Genomic DNA, 23,204 nt, shown 5'->3' on the forward strand with positions numbered 1-23,204 from the left:
AGTCCTAATTCATATATAATTAGTATTCATATGTCCGCACAAGTACCTTTTCGCTAAAGCAATCACCCCTCGTTTTATGTGGACGTCTGCATAAGTACCCTTGAGTCTGCATAACTCATAATGGATCATACATTCTAATCAAATATTTTTGCATTTTACTAATAATTAATTAAACATTGCATGGACAAATATTAAATACAATAGAGACTGCAAATGATATAGCAAAAACACCGCAACCATAATTAGTCTGATACTGTACTTGTTCAAAAGATAGGCGTAAATTATCTCTGGAAACAGCCTAACAATAAAAATTTTATGATTATCATCAAGACATTTCTTGTTAATACTATCAAAAATTCGTATTACATTGCTTTTGTACAACAAACAAATCCAGTATCTGTTCGTACTTGAACCAGAAAAAGTATTTGAATATATTCAATATTCAAATATATTGAATATAGTCTATTAATAGGTCGAACAACCTCTGCAAATTAACTGTAGATTGCATATAAAAATCAAGTAACATCTTAAAATGCTGTTGAATTCAAGTATATGGTCATCATTCAATTGACTTTTAAAATTAGAATAATTTCCAATTTATTTTGAAATAAGTACATCTATAGTATTACAAATGTATCATAAATTGTCGTACAACAACATTTTCATGATAATCAATTAAAATTCGAAAAACTTAAAGCATGAAAGGCAAAAATCATAAAACTGAAATTAAACAATTTCTAAAATGTAAATGTTGAATTGAAGTATCATTAAATATAAAATAATAAGAGTGGAGAGTATTTTTGTTTTAAATTTAAAATTAATTTTTTTGACTGTCATAGTATTTTAATATTTTTAGTTTCAAAATTTTATCTCCCATTAAAAATCAATGCGTAATTTTCGTATTTCAAATCTTTATTATTTAATAGTATATTACAACGTGTGACCTAATTAGCCGATTACTGCACGGCGTGTATTAGCACCCGAGCGCAGCGAGGGTAATAAAACGCCGTGCACTAATGGGCTGCTTAGTTTACAAGTATCGTATAGAATTTTATAGCAGAGCTGCTTAAATCCGCCAAGACACGCCTATCCGTGATCTAAGCAGTCCATTATTGTACCGTGAGGTTAGTATACGAGCGTAGCAAGTGCGATATACACGGTGTAAGAATGGACTACTTAGGTCACGGATAAGCGTGACTTAAACGCGGATTTTAGCCAGACTGTGCCATAAATGCTTTATTTCCACTCCTATTAAGAATTTATAGTAGGAAAAAAGATCTTAACAAAACTTGAATTTTATTACTATTGCAATATATATTTTAACCAAGCGACGTAAGGAGTGAGGTGAATCGCGCTAGTAGTTTATTAATTGAATTCCTAAATCCATTAATATTAGGGCGCGATTTAGCTTTTAATAAAGACGGAATTACGCGTCACGTTTTTCTTATTAATTGCCAATCGGCTCGAGAGAAGACACAGGAGAGAAACAATGACACGTGGTTTGAGATATGTTTGGATTTATTCTCCTCAAACCTAATTTTACAGTTGTGTGTGTTTTACTTAATGTGAGCAATACAGTAGTTATTTTTAATTTCGTAGTGTGTAGGTGTGAGTGTGGAAGTGTAAGAGCGATAATGTGTTTAAGTTCGCGGACGCGTGATTACTAGGGTGCAAAGTTTTGGCATGTATATATCCATATGATTACAAATTATGCCTGCGTGACTGCAACCATGCACTCACACAGACATTTACCATATTTACCATCGTAATTTTACAACTGCTTGCATCAGCATCGAGGGATTAAAAATTCCAGAGCCAATCCACGTAGTGCCTTTTTACACAAGTCAAGTTACTACCACTGGCTGTGCTCAGTGAGAGAATACGAGGGCTGAATCTATGCGCATCACCTCTTGAGTGTGTAGAAAACTCCCAAACTCTGCATACAGTTTAACAGTACACCTCTTTGCTTGCTAGTCGAGAATCCCGTGCTAAGTAGGAAAAGGTCCGTTAATACATCTAGCGTTAGTGATAATCAAAGCATTTACATTAGCAAAGGCACGTCTACAATGCACTCTTAATAATTCGCACCGAGATACCCTGTAACCCGCACGACAGCGTAAATTTCTGCGGCGTACGTGTCAGCATTTCAGTTGTGCTGGCGACCGCACACCGCTCAGCGTCACTCTCGTGTTTACGCTTGTAGCCCAAAGGGAGCAGGAACGCCTGGGACTCCTGGGTGACCCACGGGCGACGCTGTTGCGCGAGGTAAAAGCGGGAAATGCTTGCACTCAAGGACGACTCACGAGTTTCTCTCGGACGCTCAGGGTTCGAGGAAAGCGCTTGCGCGTGTTAGTAAAATGCACGTCATTTGGAGGGATTTAGATATAAAATCGATCTTGTTTGTCATCAGCTGCTCTCGGTCTAACCAAGCAATAGGCCGTACGGGGAAAAGTTTCACGATTTCCAGAGCAATTAAGTCTCGTCGTTATCAAAATCACTGAATCCATGTTTACCAGTCGTATAGACTTGCTCTGGTGAGCGGTGATCGTAAGACTTCTGCATCTTCCAGCAAATATAAAACTCTGACTACATCCATCACATTTTTTTTCTTATGTGTAAATCGTGGTGAAAATGCATCATACTTTAAACTTTATAGGCGCCTAGCGTCAGTCTTGTGGACTTTATCAGGTGGTATCGCCTTGAAGTTTTACTGCTACGTCTAATTATAGGCTAGACTCTTACTATATACCTAATAAGATAGAGTTCATGACACCCTACATTTTTCCCTACTTACCGATTTAGCCTGTCGGCGGCGTCATATAGACGAAGGTACTTATAAAAGATTCATATAGCAGTCACAATCTACGATTGTACAGACTATAATTGCGATACTGTACACTCTGCAACAGCACAAACGTGTGCACAGTAAGAATAAGTTACTTCGTATGCATGATAACTCTATTTAATAATCAAATATTTATTTGAACACCTTCCTTTGATATATAATACATTAAATAGTACATTTTACCTGACCAGTTCACGTTAGGTTTACTGGCAAAAATGAAATAATACGATTGAATTATGTTCCTTGAACTTCTACTGTTAGTTTTGTAGTTTTTCTAACTTATCACTAATAATTGTATTTTTTCCTTGACAGAATCCTTAAAAGCTTTTTAATCACTGCTTAAAACCAAACTTTTGAACCAAAATAACGTGTACATTCTACTCTTGGTTACTTGTTAATTGTTGAAATTGGAAATGGACAAATTTAATATAGTCCAAGACTGTCAATAGCAAACATTAAGTTAACAAAATAGAAAGATGTTCAGCGAGTACTACTATTTGTTTCCAATTTGAAGAAAAATTCATCAAGTACACTAGAATGTCAGTGGATATATTTGATTATTTTCTGACAAAAATTCATAGTTCCTTGGAAATAAATTGATTTAATTTTTATCCTCAACCTATCATAGCTCAAGAAAGATTGGTGATTACTTTAAGGTAGGTTTATAATAAATTTAAATAAATAAGTTACAATGTGCGTTATTTAAGTGCTATACAATATGAGTTACTTTAGTACAATAATACATGCATAATGTAAATTTCCAGATTCTTAGCTACTGGTGCAACATAAAGGTCAGCTTTTTATTCATTTCGGAAGGGTGAATCTTCTGTTTGTTACTAGATAGGGGGGGTCATAGAAGACTTGTAAAACGAATTATGTCTCATCATATGGCCATACCTACCACAGCATTGCATTAGAGCAATTGATGGGTATCAAGTGCAAATAAAGAAACCTAGCAACTCCGGATGATTGTACTGCAACTTCAAAGGATTTCATTCGATTGTGCTACAAGCAGTTATCGATGCACGTTATAGGTTTATCACTATTGACGTTGGAGGTTACGGACATTAGCGCAATGCAAACATTTTTATAAACTTTTGGTTTTACGCAGCATTGAAAACTAAATAACTACGAATTTCAGAACCTGACAAACTGCCAATCACTTGTATTGTTTTGCCATATTTTATCGTTGGAGATAGCGCATATCCTACAAGTAACAATTTTTTAAAGCCCTTCCCGGGAAAAAATTTACTGACGATTAAAACAGGTTTTTAATCGGAGATTGTCAAGAGGTAGAGTAGTCGTGGAATGCGCATTTGGATAAATGTCTTAAAGATGGAGGATATTCCATACAGTGATTGAGGCTCATCTGATACAATAGAATTAAAAATCAAAACATCGTGTGTACTTAGCAACGCCATTATTGGCTTGCAAGCAAATACTGATACATCTGAAGAGCACAACGAAACTGAATCAGCAACAGTGTGCGAGCCAAATAATTGCGAATTTGAATTAATGTATTGTAGAAAACAGCAAAGATGTCAGAGATGAATTAACGACATTTTTTATGCAAAATCTAATATAAATCGTAGTAAATTGTAATAAATACTATATTATTATATCTATAGAAAGTCTCTCTATACTCTCAAGTCACTGATTCGACCCCAATCTTGTGCTGCAGTAAATATCTCGACTTGTGATTCTGTTAATAATTTCCAATTTAAAATTTTATCTCTATTCTTATCATAATAAATTTTATTGAATTGATATGCTTATGATTTAAGCAAGATAAATACAATTTGGGTTAGCAGAAAAGAAAAGGTAGAATTTATTATAACACAAGTAAATTTGATATGGTAAGGCAAGTAAATAGAGACGACAACTAGGTAAACGCAGTTACTCTCGCAAGGGCTGTCACTTGACTGACTGTCCAGGCGAATAAATGCTTAGAATGTCTTTCATTTCGCTGATTGCAGTAGATTAATATAAACGTTACTTTCCACCACGAACGACTCCTAAGTCTAGGCTTTTTAGGAACAGAACGTTTTCTCGAGTTAGCTTTTTGCCTTCTTGTTTGCGATTTGTTACTTTCGCTACTTGGTTTCGATTCGTCGCTTTCAACGTTTTCTGAAAATTGATTTTGGGCATCCTCGCTTTCACTACTGTGAAACTACTTCTATGACTGTTTGCAATGGACTGATTCTTCGCAGACATGTTTGGTTATTTATATAACCTCTAGCTTTATATATAATGGATATATCCATTTAAAATTCACATGCAATCTCACATTTATATTCTCTCCACGAAAATTGACTAAGTCTCCGTCCTGATCGACTAGACGAAGTTGTAAATGATCAATGCACTTGACGGCTATCAGAAGGTAAATGTCGCGTGTCGGCACTACAACGATCTTATATCCCGGTGGTACAGTTGAAAAGAACTCGTGAATAGTGTGTACTCGACAACCATTCATATAGGCTCCAATTGTTATATTACACTCTACTCTCGAGGAATTTATTTTGAGAATAGTGACTGGTAGATCTAAGTTGTGTGAAATATTTCGATTGAGAAGACGACGAGTAAAACCTAAGAGCTAGAGAATCCGACGGTTTGAAATTTACTGGATGACTTTAATACTCTCTTTAAATATTTTTCAATATTTTCAATTTCATAGCTTCCTGTTGATAGGGTAAGCACCTCATTACCAACATAAAATGTATTATTACCGCCGTCTATATTAGGTATAGAATTAAATGTTAAAAGTTCTACTGAGCCAAAAACATAACTTTTGTCTCATGATAATTCCAGAGCTGGAAAATATTGCGCTCCAAGTATAGATGATGTGCCCGTCAAACTTAATGTAAATGTCTTCTCCATGACTGCTAAGTCAAGAATAACAACACTTTTTCACTGTTGTCTGTTTATATAGACAAAGCATACTCATCTATAAGTCGATCGCATAAAAACTAAAGACATAAGTGACCGCAATTGTAGGTGCCACAATCTTGATAACGTTGATAATTACAGATTAGCGAAATTATAAAAATAAACCACTTTATTTTTTTATTTTCGATATGCTACCCAGTTCGTTCCAGGTCCATTTGCATCATGACAAGTTACGTAGTAAGTATCTTAAGAGTTGTTTCTGATGGATCAACGTATAACTTAACTTTAAGTTAAGTAAGCCCTTGATTGAACAAAACAAATTTTTTGTTTTATTATGGTTAAATATAATAAACTTTGTTTAATTGATCTCGGTTCTTTTTTATCTGTAATTTGCTTGCAGAATATATCAAACTCGTATAACCTTTTACTTTTTTAAAAGTCAATTTTTTTCTAGAGATTTTAGTCCTTTTTAGTAAATTTCTAACTAAAACCTTTAGCACCTTTCGATCATGGTTTTTTTTTGTAACATTTCTATCATTAACATGAAAACACTGATTATTCTATCGCAAAATCTTAGTATGGTAGCTATGATTAATAATGTATGTTAAAAAAATTTAAATATATAGGTGTAAATTTTCGCTGTCCACTAATATTATTATTACACTTTGTCATATCGGCCACCCCATACACCTAGACACCGTCCTCATATGATTTATTTACCTAGACACCAAAAATTTCCTAGACCTCGTCATCGGCCACCCTGTATACCTAGACACCGCCCTTGAATAATTTTTACACCTAGACATAAAAAAACCACGGTGCACTCCACCTAGACGTCGTCATCGACTATTCTGGCTACCGCTACCGCGCCATGGGCTTGTCTGAAGTGAGAGTTTTTAAGCATACATGACATTGTATGGCTCTCTCAAAGTCCTACATTTCCTGGACTGTCAAATCATTCATAACTATGGGATTATCATGAATGTTTTTAATATCTGCAGATATAGCTTGCAGATTTCTAACAAACTAACTAGCTGCACTTTCATCTTTACCATCTTCTATCTGTCTATAGCTAATGAATTTCAAACGATTCGCATCATAACTACATTTTACATACATACCACTAATAAATGCTTTATAACGCTGATAAGTCCGCTTTTCATCAGCAATCGGTTCTATGATGCATTCAAAATCTGCATCAATCACAAATCGTATGCGCTCTTTATTTTGAAAATTTTTGAACTTTAGTATGCTATTTTTTTCGTCAAGTAACTGAATTTTGCATTTGTTAATCGCTCGACAATCTACAGCATGCTCTATAAATTGCTTCCTCCTAGAGGAAGCTTTGTAATAGTAATATTTTGAGTTTCGTCGGAACTTCAAGAAAATACTTTTTGGTGTGTTAGAAGTTCAAATCAAGTGTTTTTAGAAAATGTCCGTATGAATGTGTGTGTATGTATACCGTAATATTTCTGGACCTACTCCGTCAATATCAATAAAATTTGACATGCATATATATTTTTGGATTCTGAATGCGGGAAAAACAGTTATTTTTTCAACTTTTTTTATGGCCAATTATTGATTTTTGAAAAACACTATTTTGCGTTTTTTTCAATCATCCCATTTACAAACAATTCAGATGAAATCTATTTAAAAAAGAATAAAATTACTTACTTATCCCTGTTCGGCCCTCGGGATCGACCGCTTTGTTTGGCAATAGAATGAAAAAGGTGATTTAAAAAAAAAATTCATATCTCTAAAACTAAATCATAATCTTTCTAAAAAAATCATGTCAATGAGTCGCGTGTCAAACTATATACCATTTGAAATTTCAAGTGATTTAACTACTTATTTTTTCATTAAAAAATCGAAAACTGAAAAAAATGTGTTTTTTTTGTGCCTTGATTACGGACGTAAAAAGGCATTCACTTGAGATTTTGGGAAAAAGTAGATATTTAATGTGTCTTGACTAAGTTAATTGCGCAGCTTTCAAACCCCTATGGTTCTTAAGATATCAAGATTTCAATTTTTTTTTTATTCCTCGTATCTCTAAAACAATGCAGTTAAATGCTTTAAAAGTTCATTTGGTAATTAACCATAAAAAAAGCTATTTCCTGCTAAAATTTTAAACGATTTCGTCGAGCAAAGAGCTAAAATGTAAAAACCGATTCTTCTCAAAACTTTTTCTTCCTCTTATAGGGGTGTCGTTGCACGTCGTTAAAGTCCCTCCATACGAATTTATGTCAAAATGATGGCTTGCTTAAAGGCAGTAATAATACTTTTTAGAAATATTGAATTCAAATTATATTTCATTAACATCTATTGTATGTTCATTAAAACAATACATTTAAAATTTTTGAATTATAATTTTAAATTTTCGACGATTTCATCCGTTTCAAATCCACAAGATTTGGAACCTGATAATTTGATCAATTTGGTATTCGGAGTTTTGATATACGACACTCTGTATGAATAATGCAAATGGTGAATAAAAGTTATAAAAAAATTGGTGTAGAGTAAAAATAAAGTCTCAAGATATTCTCTAAATACGATAACTTTATTTTTACAGAGTTACCCTTCCATCAATCTCTTCTTTTTCGCGATTTTGAGAGATTTTGATCTGATTATTCTATATCTTTTGCTATAAGAAAATTGCTCCTGCAGCAAAATAATTTAGCTCTGAAATATTTGAAATAGCATTCACATACTCTATTTTAAAACAATATTTTATTTATTAAAACAATAAATTTCGTTGGAGGAAGCTACGTGCCAATGAATTGGCAGCGGTTTTTACTTGCATAAACTCGGATTAAAATCTAATTTTTTTTTCTCAGGTTACATGCTCACACACAGACACACACACGCACACAGACACACAGACAAAATCAAAAATAAAATTTTCACTCCCAGTAGACGATGTCCCGATGTCAAAATCACTTTCCGAATGACGAAACATGGTCTATGATACAACGCACTTAGTATATAACAAATATACTAAAAGAATATTTATACTTCTAGTAGACGATGTCCAAGTGTCAATATCACTTTCCGAATGACGAAACATTGTCTATGATACAACGCACTTAATATACAACGAATGTACAAAAAAAAATGTTCACTTCCAGTAGACGATGTCTAGGTGTCAGGATGATACTGAGGTTAATCCATTATAAATGTAGTATACATGATATATGATGCTACCTTCCAAGTTATACAAAGTTTAACCCCAAAAAAATTTCGTTCATAATCGTAAATGTATCATCAGCGTCAGAATTCCAGGAAGACAAAAATTCCAAGAAGTCCAGATAAATTCCCTGAAAAACCCGAAAAGTGCTAAATTCAATCTTTACATTAAAATATCACAATATTGGCGCACAAAAAAAATATGATAAAACGGTTGAAATGTTAGGACTAATGTGACAGTTAGAAAATTTTCAATTAGAATTGAAGGGATTTGAATTGTGACGAGGCAACTGAGCTTTAGCGCGACAGCCGCAAAGATGCTGTCGCGTCAACGAGGGGGATTACTCACTCTTTACTTTCCGCACGGTTATCCCTCAATGCTGGAGTCGACGACGGACGTTAGCCGTCGGTGCAATGCCGACTCCGTAAAATGCAGCCGGGTCGCCTCGATGTACAACTACGCGGCATGCGAAGCTCGCCCCGCTTTCTTCGCGTATAGAGTTTTCTGGATAGGTACGCGCCCTGTAGTCGCGCCGCGATGTAACCAGCTTTACTCTATTGAGTTCGTCGTAAGGACGCAATCTGATCAAGAAATATATAGGCATGCACTCGTATTCTATTGTAAAGTGGTCTATATTCTCTCAAGATATTACAATGTTGTGCGTGTCGCGAGCGGACGGATTCAGCAGTTGAAGCAGTGGCATCGCTGGGGTACCCCGGGTGATCGAGTTGGTGTTTGCTTGGTTGGCTGCTCCAGCAGGTGGTCTCTGGTCGCTGCCTGCGTTCTCATTTCGTCGATGGGGAGGTTGCAAGTGTTGTACCGGTAAATATCTTGCACGTCCGAATCGTATTAGCGCTTCTGCCTATCTGCCCTCGCGCGCCGATTCCGCGCGCGCTTCCCAAGCACCGCCGAGCTGGCAACGCCGCCCTCGGGACTGTGAGGACCTGTTCTTCTCGCCGATTTTCGATGCGGCTGGCCCATGTCAGCGTCTCTGGGTCAGCTGGCTGTCTGGCTTCCTGGAGGTATGCATCCAAGCGCACGAACAGGCCGACATCCCAGGCCTCCGTCTCCCGGATGGTATCGCGCAGCACCTGCAGCTTCTGTCGTGAGTCGCCCTAGCTGTCGGCGTGCTCCTCGTCACCGAAAGAGCTCGCTCTCGGGGTAGACGACTTGGGGGTGACGCCCCAAGCTCCTGCTTCTTCGCTAGCTGGCTCGTTGTCCGCCGGCGAGTCTTCAGCTGGACAGCCACCCTCCTTCTCCACCGCCGTCTTGTCGAGGTCGGCCTCGGCCTCTTTTGCGGCTTCTTCTGCGGCCTGGGCTTCGGCCTCCTTCTCGGCCCATTCTTCGGCTACTTGCTCAGCCTCTTCGCGGGCGCGGTTCGTTACCTCGGAGAGCATCACTAGCTCCGAGAAAGCCCGCAGCACCACCTCCGATTACGCTGCTGGCCACGGTACACCCGTCACGACCGCGAGGCAAAGCATGCGCGCCGCCCTGGTCTCCTGACGAGTCTCTTCTTCGGGACTTTTTTCAGCTGGTTCCATCTTCGGCTGTTTGGGTAAGAGAAGGAAAGAGAAGGGTGGTGATTATGATAATGAATGCTAGATACCGAAATGGTAAGTAACTATACAGTCATGCTCGCGCAACGCGATTTATCGCACGCGTCTTTCGGGGTGATGTTCAGCCTTATCTCTAACTTTCGCCTTGGTTGAGCCCTTCGGTCGGCCGGGCTTGCGTTTGACAATTATCTGTTCCTCCGGCGGCTCGCTTGCCGTTACAATCTTTCCTCGCTGCTCCGCTACCACCTGCGCCCGCTGACGCGATTGCACGCTTTTTTAATCGTTACTTGCGATTGTCCTCGCCCCTCGTCCCTACATTCAACGGCTCAAGCTTAGGCTCGCGCATCTCCCCTGTTTCGCTATCATCCCTCGGTGGTGGTTGTCGTCTGCCTCCTCGTCTCCTTTGTCGCCTGCCTCGTCTTCTGCCGTATCGAAGAAGATTTTTATCTCCTCTGCTGGTACTAGCTTCTCTATTTTCCCGTCCTTGCCGGATAATTCGAACGTATTCGAGCCTACCTGTGCGGTGATGGTGTACGGGCCTGCATACGGCAAGGCTAGCTTCGCCGCTATTCCACTGGCGGCCTACGACAGCCGTCTCTTGGCGAGAATATCGTCGCCCTAGTAGGTTGCCGCTCAGCGATAAGCATCAAAATATGACGCGTTTTGATCTTGTGCCTCGACAGACAGGGCTTTTGCTCGCTCGTGTAAAACTGGTAGCTTAGCGAGGCGGGCTTGCCAATCGCCTACGGCTCCCTGCCACGCCGCTTCTTGGTCTTCTTTCGCTCTGAGTGACGCTGGCATTGCTGGTTGCCTGCCGAAATTTAGCATTGCAGGCGAGACACCCGTAGCTTCGTGTACCGCAGTATTAAATGAAAATGCGATCTCGCTAAGATGCTCATCCCACGCTCTATGATTTTCTTCTGAGAACGCAGAGATCTCTCTCTTGATCGTCCGGTTTACCCGTTCCACCGGGTTAGCTTGCGGGTGGTACGGCAGCAAGTACGAATTATGGATGCCTTGAGCCGCCAGATACTCATTTATGGTTTTATTCCAGAATTCGGTGCCGTTATCGGAGTGAAATATCTCGGGCGCTCCGGACCTCAGAATGACTCTCTCTTTCAGTGCTGCTAATATCGATTTGCCATTTTTTTTTTGCGGAGGACGATGCACTCTATCCACCGAGTAAATAGATCCTGGAAAACTAGTGCATATTCATAACCTTTGGCTGATTTTGTCAAGGGGCCATGATATCCCCTGCTACCCACTGCCAGGGTTTTTGCCCTGGCAGTGGGTAGCAGGGGATATCATGGGCCCCTTGACAAATATTCATAAAATTCTTTCCCCCTACTCGGGGTAATCTATAGTAGGCATGACATCGCGAGGATGCTTAGAAACCCGTGGGTATTCCAAGCCAGAGGCACAGAACTCCGTGGGGATTCTAGGCCACTGGCTCAGCCTGTCGCATTTGATGAATCCATAGTACAATATGAGATTCAGACACATCAGCCATACACATCAACAAGCTTTAATAATAGTGATAAGATTCGTATATCTATTTAATATCAAGACTTGTGTCTGCTACCGCAGCTCACTGCATATATGTGGTAAATTGACAAAAGCAGATGGTAGCTTAGTAACACAAACGCAGATAGTCAACAATGCCGTCTGTCATTCGTTTGAAGATATACGTTATGAAATGAATGCTATTGAGATTGACAGATGTAAAAATGTAGGTTTAACTAGTCTTATGAAAGGCTGGGCTTCATTTACACCTAGTCAAAGTGCTAAACTTGAAAATGCTGGCTAGGTTGATGTCAAGAAACATGTGCAGGTAATAGATGCTTCAGGACACTTTAATGTTGTGATTCCACTAACCTTATTTTTGGCTTTGCTAAAAATCATCGTAAAATTACAACTCATGCTAAACATGTATTAGTACTCACTATTAGTACTCACCATAGCGAGGAATGATCCAAATGCTGTACTACAAACAAGAATCACAGTTAACAATCAGCAAACTTATGAAGATTTTAAATTTGACATTAGTAAAATTGAGTGGCTCATGCCTTACGTCGTAATGGCTGATGGATATAAACTACGTCTACTGAAACATCTGGAGAGAAATCATTCCATAGCTATGAGTTTTCGTACTTGGGAAATGTATCAATACCCAATGCTTCCCACAACGACGAGACACGTTTGGACTGTAAAAACGTCAAATCAATTGGAAAAGCCGCGTTTTATTATTTTAGGTTTACAAGCAAATCGTAAGGGATTAAAAGAAACTAATGCGAGTCGATTCGATCACTGTAATCTTACACACGTAAAATTATTTTTAAATTTTTAATACTATTCTTACAATAACACAGCCCCGCAATAAAAAAAAATTGTAAGTCCCAAAAGTTGACCACGGTACTTATATGTTTTTGGGATCGCTGAATCCGAATCCAGGGCCATTTTAACCCCATCAGATCTTAAGTCAAGGTCAAATAAGGGTCAAATTATCAAAATACATTAAGAAAAGACTAAACCATGGTATCTTGGGGTTTTTGGGGTCGCTGAATGCGAATCCGGGCTTATTACAACCCTATCAGGTCATGGTCAAGGTCAGTTGAAGGTCAAATCATAAAGATTCATAAAAAGTAAAATCAAACCATGACATTTAAGGGTTTTTGGGGTCGCTGAATCCGAATCCAGGGTCAGTATAGTCCCATATGGTTATATTTATGGTCAGTTCAAGGTTAGTTCGAGGTCATGGACGTAAAGAGAGTGAAAAAAATAGTTATAAACTGAAACAATGCAAAAGGTAATGTAAACCATAAAGCAAAGAACAATATATATGCAAGTACAATCGTATACTTTAAAACTATATCATAGTTTGCTGCTCCTTCATTTACTTTAAATTTGTTAGAAGTATATGCAATTCAATAAAATACCCGTAAAAATATTAAGCCCATTACTCTTTTTTATGGTAACGAACTATTTTATTGTCAAATGATCTACGAAGTGGATTACGCTTCCGCTTCTCCGATCTTGATGGTAGATCTCTTTTTAACGACCAACAGTAATCTGCTAACATATTTACGTCCCATCTTCCTTGGTACCTGCGCTCCATTTCCTTGATATCTTGGTGAAATCTCTCTCCCTGCTCTTCGCTGTAATCACCTAGGTTTTCTGGAAACTCATCAACATGCGAATATAAAAAGTGTAATTTTATATTCATTAGGCAGTCTTCATTATCGGGTGTCTCTCTCAGTGTAAGTCCCAAGACGATTGATGTTAACTATCTTGGGTTTGTGTTAAGGTCTTCTTTCCCCAAAGGTTTCCAAAGTCATGTTACAGTAATCTTCATCTCACTTGTATCACTTGTATTTCCTACTTGATACGAACGGATATGAATATTGTTGCGTCGCAACACGGCTCACGAGGTGGTGGCAGCACCTGCCGGGCGCTTCGTTCTTGCGCGCGCATTCGCGCCACGTTTTTTGACATCTTCCCGTGCGGGTGCATGCCAGTCGGTCAGTCGACAGCCATTCCAACGAGCGGAAGTCTTCCTCGTTTTTGACTTTGCTTTATGCGATTACGATTATAAAGTTCAAACTAATATCGCGAATTTAATATTCAATTAAATCGCATTTTATTCATAACCGACCCACGAGCGGTTTGCCTTTGTTGTGGCCTAGCGACGTATATACGGGACCCCACGAGTCGCGTGTTGCGTTCATCAACCGACCCACGTTCGGTTTTCTTTTCTTTTGTCAAACTGTGACAGCAACAATAAAATTGAACAATCGTGTGTGCATGTGAATGTGTGATTTGCGTGTACCGCGTGTTGCGTGCGCGCTCAACGGCGTTTTTCTTTGTGTCGACTTCACTCGCAGTTTTGTATTCTTAATCAACGTTTTTTTCTTGTGTTCTTCTTAATAAATTGGGTTTTTTATGTCTGCGGACTTTTTCCCATAAAAAGTGTTATTTTATTTAACTTCCCTCAAAAATATTAAAATCAGTGAAAATCGTAAAATCAGTAATAATAAAATCATTCGAATCTCAATATAGCTAAAAACTTAATTCGGTCTTGTCTGCTCTCAAGGCAAACAAAGACTTCGCGAAATAACTTCTTTTTTTGATGTTGAAATTATTTTGTAATTTCTTCATGGTGCCTCCTGTGAGGTCTTTCCTCACTATCGTTCGCGAGTGACGTCACACAAACAAGTGCCGACCCGTTGTGCGCGTGGCAACCGGTGTATCGGTGGCGATTCTGCGAAAAACTCTCGCGTCATAAAGGGCCGAAAGTTTCGTCAAGCGTGACGTCATCCAACTCTATCAACATCATCATTGTCTTGCCGCCGTCACTCCACGACCAGGTCACCTCTCCACCCAGCTGGCCATCTCGTCGTGAAGGATGTCCAGGATTGTGATTAAGATAAGTTTTTGTTTCAATTCTCTCGCCTCTATTAATCATATACTTGCATTCGTTTGAGTTTTCCGCAAGCGTTTTTTCGAATAGTTATCCGATTATTATATTTTGTTTTCCGGAATCGTTTTCTCCACGGTTTCGGAAATTTATTAGGACATTGCGTTGCTTCGTTATTCGAAAATAACGATTCGCAATTAGTTATCTTTTCTTGGTCAATTTAATTGAATTTTATAAAGTTTTTTTTTATTTTTTATTGCCTTGTATCATCCTTTCACTTCGTTATAATTTAAATTTTTTATAATAATTAATCAAGTTCTTGAATTTATTCCTTTGCTTGGACTAGAGTAACTTCAGTAAATTAAAATCATTTTGTGTAATCTAAATGCCAAGCAATTTTTTCGTATAACTAGCTTTTTACGTTATTTAAAAGTTTATTTTCCTTTTTTGGTTACATTCATATTTTTCAACAATGTCTCTCACTGCTGACCAAAGCAAGCGTGTTGCATACATTCAACAAAAATATAAGTCACTCGAATCTCAAATAGCGAGAGTCGAAACTTATGTCAAGGGTGCCAACCCAGAGGCAACCAATGCGAAGTTAAGGTTGCATATTTTGTCTTCATTACACAAGGAGTACATGAAGTACAATGATGAACTTTCCCAGTTAGATCCCGACAATCCTTCGATAGGTTCGTTTCCCGATCTCTCTGATCGTTATTTTGAGGTTGGCGCTGCTGTTGAGAAACTTCAACGGAGTGTTGATCCGCCAATCCCAATTGCGAATTCCACTCTGAATGCGAGTACAATCGTTCTCGCGGAGCATCAGGCTCTTCCCAAAATTCCTCAGGTATCACTGCCTATGTTTGACGGTAATGGTGAAACTTGGTCCCATTTCAAGAGCAAATTCACCACGCTCGTCCATACTCGTACGGACATATCGGATGCCGTGAAGGCCGTCAGTTGTTTTCTCTGCTCACAGGAGCGGCTTTAGCAAAGGTGTCCCATTACGATCCGTGTGAAGCCGATTATCAGAAGGCTTGGACCAGTCTTCTCAGTTTTTACGATCAAAAGCGCATCGTCGCTAATCAACATTTAGATGCTCTGTTAGATCTTCCTCGCTTGCAGAAGGCGTGCGATGAGGATTTGTCATCTCTGGTGGACAACGTTCGCCAACGTCTCAATATTCTTGAGCGCTTGGGAAGAGCGCCTAGCGAAGATTTAGTTGTTAGGATAATAGAGAGGTGTCTACCTCCTGCAGTTTCTAGTTGATGGCAAGATAGACTAGAACCCAATGCTTTCCCTAAGTTGGACGATCTTCTCAAGTTTATTGACAATACAGTGTTCAAACTGCAATCTCTGCATGGCACTTCTTCGACTGCTCCCAATAGCAGAAAACGTTCTGGGGAAGCCGTTCCGCAATCGCATTCTAAGAACCCGAAACAGAACGCTCGTTCTCTGGTCACTTCTGGAGTGTCTTCAACTTCTCAAGCTTCTCAAATCACTTGTCCAAAATGCAAGGGCGAACACAATTTATTCAGATGTGTTGATTTTGAGAAGCTGTCCGTTTCAGAACGATGGAAATTCGTAAACAGCAATAAGGTGTGCCGCAATTGTCTCGGAAAACATCCTTTTCCATGCAAGAGTGAACACCGTTGCAAGAAGTGTTCGAAGGCTCATCACACAAAACTCCACAATGATAAGGGTTCTGGATCGCAGTCGTCGAAGGCGCCAGAGGCGTCAAAGACTTCTGAATCTTCAACTAAAGAGGTTCCTAATTATTCGAATCCTCAATCATGACTCCATGGATACACATATACTTCTGTTGCTTTTCCCATGGACTCTCAATTGATGACAACTGCTGTTGTCAAGATTCAAGATTTTCGAGGAAGTTTTATCGTGGCACGTGCTCTGCTTGATACCTGTTCCAACGTAAATTTAGTTTCAGAAAAATTTGCTAAAAAATTAAATTTAATAGAACATTCTTGCCTCGTTAACATAGGAGCAGTTGACCAACTGTGCACTGTTTCAAAGAGTCAAATTTCAACTACTTTGCAATCGAGTTATAACAAATTTCAAGCTAATTTACACCTTTTGCTAGTTCCGAATATCGCAGAAGCCGTGCCTAACGAAGCTTTTCCTCGCGATCGTTTTGACATCCCGAAACATATTCAACTCGCCGATCCTCAGTTTCATTTGCCTAAACCCATCGATCTGCTCCTTGCTTCTAAAACTACTTTGTCCACCTTTGCGGTAGGACAGATTAAATTGCGTAACGAGGAAACTCGATCGGAGATCATCCTACAAAAAACTAGGTTAGGATGGTTAGTAGCTGGAGGTGTAGACCCGCTTACTTCTTCAAAACAAGCTTCATGTAACATCGTTAAAGTGGACAAACTTCTCGAACGTTTTTGGCAAATCGAAGAATTTCCTAATGAACCCGTAAGATCTCGGGAAGAAATAGCTTGCGAAGAGCATTACGTCGCTCACACCACTCGTGACCCTGTCTCCGGTCGATACACGGTTCGCTTACCCTTTAAGGACAACAAGTTTGAGTTAGGTAGTTCTCGATCACAGGCCCTTCGTCGTTATTATTCTCTTGAACGAAGGTTCGAGAAAGATCCTAAGTTAAAGGCTGACTATTACAAAGTTATGGAAGAATACATCACTTTAGGTCATATGACTCCTAATGACGACACCGAAGACGGCTGTTATCTGCCTCATCACGTTGTGGTCAAGGAGTCCAGCGAAACCACGCAGTATAGGGTTGTTTTCGATGCTTCCTCTAAAACTTCGACAGGCATTTCGCTTAATGATATTCTCCTTGTGGGTCCCACTATTCAAAACACCATCTTCGAGCAAGTTTTACGTTTTCGTAGCCATCTATTCGTTGTAACAGCGGACATCGAAAAGATGTACCGTCAAATTCTTGTCCATCCAGAAGATCGAAAATTCCAAAAGGTACTTTGGCCTGATCCAAAAACAGGAAAATTGAGAACTTGGGCATTAAATACCGTCACTTTTGGCATGGCTGCTGCCCCTTTCTTAGCAATACGCACAATTCATCAACTCGCTCACGATGAAGCGAAGGATTTTCCTCGAGCTAGCAAATTGCTTATTCGCGACTTTTACGTCGACGACTTTGTATCCGGAGCGGATTCGTTCGAGGAGATTCTAGCCATTCGTGACGAAATGATTGCGTTGCTGCGTCGAGGCGGTTTTCTGATTCGAAAATGGGCATCGAACCATCGATCTATTTTGGACAAAATAGATTCAGGAGTTTTCGAGTTGGATCACATGGTCAAAGAGACTCCAATCCAGAAAACGCTGGGAATCATTTGGGATTCCGAGAATGACCAATTAAAATATACAGTTGTAAAAATGGATAACGAGACTACTGTGACCAAGCGAAGGCTCCTATCAGAGATATCCAAGATCTTTGATCCTCTTGGATTGTTAGGAGCAATTATCTTGTATGCTAAGGTGTTGATGCAAGACTGTTGGAAATCTAAGGTAAATTGGGATGAATCCCTTTCTCAGGATGTCTATACCAAATGGCATTCGTTTTCTATTCAGTTGCCTCTTCTTACGGAATTCTCAATTCCTCGCACGATTTTGATTGCGAATCCCATTAGGAGCGAGCTTCATGGATTTTGCGATGCTTGTATTTCTGGATACGGAGCATGTCTATTTGTCAAATCATCTGACGCTCTTGGACATGTCTCTATTCGATTGCTTTGCAGTAAATCTAGAGTGGCTTCTCTGAAGGGACTTACCATTCCTAAGCTAGAACTCAGCGCGGCTGTAGTTCTTCGAAAGCTCCTTTCTGAGTCTAAATCTCAACTCCATTTTTCCATTGATCAGATCTACCTTTGGTCCGATTCAACCATCGTTCTCTTTTGGTTAAAGAAATCTCCTCACGTATTGCAAACTTTCGAGGCTAATCGGGTATCGTACATCCAATCGTTACCAGACATCGTGCATTGGCGACATGTTAAGTCTGAAGACAATCCAGCTGACTCACTTTCCAGAGGCCAATTACCATCTGAATTTCTAGCTAATTCTTTGTGGAATTCTGGTCCTGATTGGTTACGTCTTCCCGAAGGAGAATGGCCTGAATCATCCACTCCTTGCTCATCGGTAACTCTAGTTCTCAAAAGGGCTGGTTGTTTTCTTACCAAGCCTGCATACAGCGAAATCTATTTGCGTTTCTCGAGTTTTGAACGATTTGTGAGGGTTGTTGCTTTTATTCTGCGTTGGAAACGAATCAGATCTCAAAAGAAACCAGAACGGTTGTTCCCAGAGATCTCCGAATCGAAGGATAGGATTTCCAAGATTCTCCAGTTGATCCGACCATTGGAGGTCTCTGAATTATTAAATTCAGAAGATCAAATCATATTCATGGTTCAATCCGAAAATTTTTCAATTGAAATTCGTCAATTGAAAAAATTTCCCAATCTCAAAACTTGGTTAGGCAGTTTACATCCTTTTATCAAAGACGACAAGTTACTTCGGGTAGGGGGTCGTTTGAAATTGTCGGATCTTCCATACAATCAAAAACATCCAGTTTTACTTCCTAGTAAACATCCGGTTACAGATATGATTATCCGCCAGGTTCATCGTGTCAATCTCCACGCTGGAATTCAATCCACTCTTTCTTCCATCAGATCGAAGTATTGGATTCTCAATGGAAAAAACCAAGTGCGGAATGTTGTTAGACATTGTGTGGAGTGTATTCGTCAACGGCCAACAATCGTTCATGCTCAAATGGCCGATCTACCCAAGACTCGAATAAATGAATCGCCAGCTTTCTCTCATGTAGGAGTAGATTTCTTTGGTCCAATCTTAATCAAAGAAAAAAAGGATCGAAATAGGTCGTTCATCAAAACCTATGGCTGCGTTTTTGTGTGTCTAGCTTGTAAGGCCGTACATATCGAACTGGCGACCGATCTTTCCTCTGAAGGTTTCCTGGCTGCCTTTGATCGGTTCATCAGCCGCAGAGGAGTCCCCGAACATGTTTATTCGGACAATGGCACTAATTTCGTTGGGGCTAGTAACGAACTTCGTGAAGTTTATGATCTTTTTGAAACTCCAGAATTTCGAAAGACAATAGGCACTTATGCCATTGCCAAACGGATAGAGTGGCATTTCAATCCACCTCTGTCTCCTCATTTCGGAGGTATTTGGGAAGCAGCTGTCAAAAGCTTCAAACACCATCTTAAGCGTGTTCTCAAGGATCAGAAACTCACTTACGAACAGATTAACACTCTTCTCATCCAAATTGAGGCAATCCTCAATTCTCGTCCTCTCTGTTCGCTTTCTACTGACCCCAACGATCCTGTGTCCATTACTCCTGCTCATCTATTAGTAGGACGTCCATTCAATGTCTTACCAGAAAAATCTGTCCTTTCAGTTCCAGGCAATCGACTCTCGACGTACAAATTCCTTACCAAAGTGCGCCAGGACTTCTGGAATAAATGGCATAAGGATTACCTGCATGAATTGCAAACCCGCCAAAAATGGCATGACTCTACTGCGGAACTCATCGTTGGATCGGTGGTGATTCTAATGGACGATATCACCTATTGTTCAAGATGGCCACTGGGTGTGATCGTCGAGGTACATCCTGGGAGTGACGGCATCGCTCGAGTAGCTTCTGTCAAGACTTCAACCGGCATCTACAAGCGTAACATCACCCGTTTGTGTATTCTTCCCACGACTTAGATTAGCAAATTGTTATGACCGTTAGCGACCGCATCGGAACCTCACCATTAGCGTCGTTTTGTAATGCCGATTTTTGCCACAGATGTGCGCGATTTGGCTTGCCATAAACGAGTTGAGCCACGTCGTATTCTGTGTAGCACCTTTTATACCTGGCCCGCGAGAAGTAGATCCGGAATTTCTACTGCCAGAAGCTCAGGAGTCAAGCGCGAAGCTTGGCTTTTGCGACGCGATGCTTAATACGGAAAATTCGGGTATTAGGTTTCAAGATGGTTGAGGTTCCCTCTAGTTATTAAGTAGTATTTTATTTTCATAGGTTTAAGCTATCTCTTGTAAATATTGTTCATTAGGATAATCATCTGTGATCAACAGATCAGTCACTCCAAAGGAAACTGATCTTTTACTTGTCTAGTCTGTTCCTTGTCAAGTAAAATCAAGATTAGCGTTAAAATGTAAGTTTAACGTTTGTAAATATGTTACTGTTCGTCGATATAATTAGTTATAAACTTCATGTTGCGATTAATTAAGCGTTGCTTGTATCTTTTTTGAACTCTATTTGCGTCATCTCGTAAATTTATAACTCCGATTCTGCAATCTTCCCCGGGAGTATGTTGCGTCGCAACACGGCTCACGAGGTGGTGGCAGCACCTGCCGGGCGCTTCGTTCTTGCGCGCGCATTCGCGCCACGTTTTTTGACATCTTCCAGTGCGGGTGCATGCCAGTCGGTCAGTCGACAGCCATTCCAACGAGCGGAAGTCTTCCTCGTTTTTGACTTTGCTTTATGCGATTACGATTATAAAGTTCAAACTAATATCGCGAGTTTAATATTCAATTAAATCGCATTTTATTCATAACCGACCCACGAGCGGTTTGCCTTTGTTGTGGCCTAGCGACGTATATACGGGACCCCACGAGTCGCGTGTTGCGTTCATCAACCGACCCACGTTCGGTTTTCTTTTCTTTTGTCAAACTGTGACAGCAACAATAAAATTGAACAATCGTGTGTGCATGTGAATGTGTGATTTGCGTGTACCGCGTGTTGCGTGCGCGCTCAACGGCGTTTTTCTTTGTGTCGACTTCACTCGCAGTTTTGTATTCTTAATCAACGTTTTTTTCTTGTGTTCTTCTTAGTAAATTGGGTTTTTTATGTCTGCGGACTTTTTCCCATAAAAAGTGTTATTTTATTTAACTTCCCTCAAAAATATTAAAATCAGTGAAAATCGTAAAATCAGTAATAATAAAATCATTCGAATCTCAATATAGCTAAAAACTTAATTCGGTCTTGTCTGCTCTCAAGGCAAACAAAGACTTCGCGAAATAACTTCTTTTTTTGATGTTGAAATTATTTTGCAATTTCTTCAAATATGCTGTTTGTTTGCCCCCAGGGTACATCCACGTGGTGACGGTGGGAACAGGAAATTTTACGTCCGAAACGGTATTTCAAAATTTTTTTCATGACCTTCACAAGGCCATTTCAAGGTCAAATGTTAAGAAATACTGTAATTGCTATTTAATTGCATTTTCAGTACGTCAGTACGGATCTCGCTTACTGTTCCCCTTTTGCTTTTCCCGCACAGTCGGGACATGTCTTCTTAGTGTAGCAAGGTAATTTACAATTCCAACAAACTAATTCTTTTTTATCTTTATTTGCTGGATTGGTTGGTTTTCCCGACGACTTATCACCTTCCTTGGAGTTAGATTTATTTTTATCTTCTGTCGACGCGGTGGGCTTAGCCTGCTGATTTGCCGCAGAGGTTTTCTTCTTATCAGGCTTATTCGCCCCTTTTTGGTTCTGACGGCCGTTGTTGTCTTTCTTGGCATTTGAGGAATTAGTACTAGACCAAGTCTTGAACCAAAGAGGTGGTTCCTCTGCACCAGCTGGACCGATAGCCGCAATCGCCGGCTGATTCTTATTTTTAACCTTCTCCGGTCGATTGTAAGCCGCTCCTGGCAGCATAGACTTATCTGGAGTAGGGGGTGGCTTATAGCGTGACTTAGCCCTCGTCCGTTTTTCAGCGCTCACAGCCTTACTCTTGAACTCGTTCAGAGTCTCAAATTCCATTCGACCAAAAATAAGCTTTAGCTCTGGATTCATATTCTGGTATACAATTTCCAGCCGCTGTCTAATTAGCAGAGCTTCAGGCATACGGTTGAATATCATGACCATACTAACGTAGTAATCGTTTACATCTTCTTGTGGTCCTTGCGTACGTGAGCTAGCTTCCACTATTAATTGTGAACGCTCTTCATCTGTCATTCCGTATGTCGCTCTGGCCTCCTTGCAGAAATCTTCCCACGTGTGCCATTTCGGACGTTCAACTCGAGCCCATTTCAGTGCTCTTCCAGATAGTAGCGAAGTGGTGTGTGATAGCGCGTCTAATAATTCTTCGTCAGATATCCTCGGACGTGCGAGTTTCCTGTAACCTTCGACTAGTCTAATAAACTCTTCTACGTCTTCTGTTGATGTACCTCCGAATTTTATATTCCATTTCCGTATCTTATCATTGATATCGGCTGAATTTTCTCTTATCGTACTTTGGAGATTAGAATCACAACAGCTAGACGGATTAGTCTGTTGGTTGCTCGGCTCGCGTTCTG

At 39.8% G+C, this 23,204-nt stretch overlaps 1 protein-coding gene and 1 long non-coding RNA gene across 11 annotated transcripts in view; one reads left to right on the plus strand and one right to left on the minus strand.

Moving 5' to 3' along the window:
- The window catches only part of LOC107981573 (hepatocyte nuclear factor 4-gamma), a 436,128-nt gene that overhangs the window by 60,009 nt on the left and 352,915 nt on the right, over nt 1-23,204 (plus strand). For 3 of the 10 annotated variants that reach the window (XM_031925546.1, XM_032601679.1, XM_031925547.1), the window contains exon 2: nt 3,158-3,501. The exons of the other annotated variants lie outside the window; for them this stretch is intronic. The gene's annotated coding sequence lies outside the window, so the exon portion shown is untranslated. The remainder of the gene's footprint in view (nt 1-3,157; nt 3,502-23,204) is intronic. 10 annotated transcript variants of the gene reach the window in all.
- The window catches only part of LOC116416609, a 233,330-nt gene continuing 222,553 nt past the window's right edge, over nt 12,428-23,204 (minus strand). Inside the window, exon 5 of the long non-coding RNA XR_004226954.2 lies at nt 12,428-12,455. This is a non-coding gene — a long non-coding RNA (uncharacterized LOC116416609). The remainder of the gene's footprint in view (nt 12,456-23,204) is intronic.

This window comes from Nasonia vitripennis (genome assembly GCF_009193385.2).
Source record: "Nasonia vitripennis strain AsymCx chromosome 2 unlocalized genomic scaffold, Nvit_psr_1.1 chr2_random0012, whole genome shotgun sequence".
In the NCBI taxonomy this organism is placed as follows: domain Eukaryota; kingdom Metazoa; phylum Arthropoda; class Insecta; order Hymenoptera; family Pteromalidae; genus Nasonia; species Nasonia vitripennis.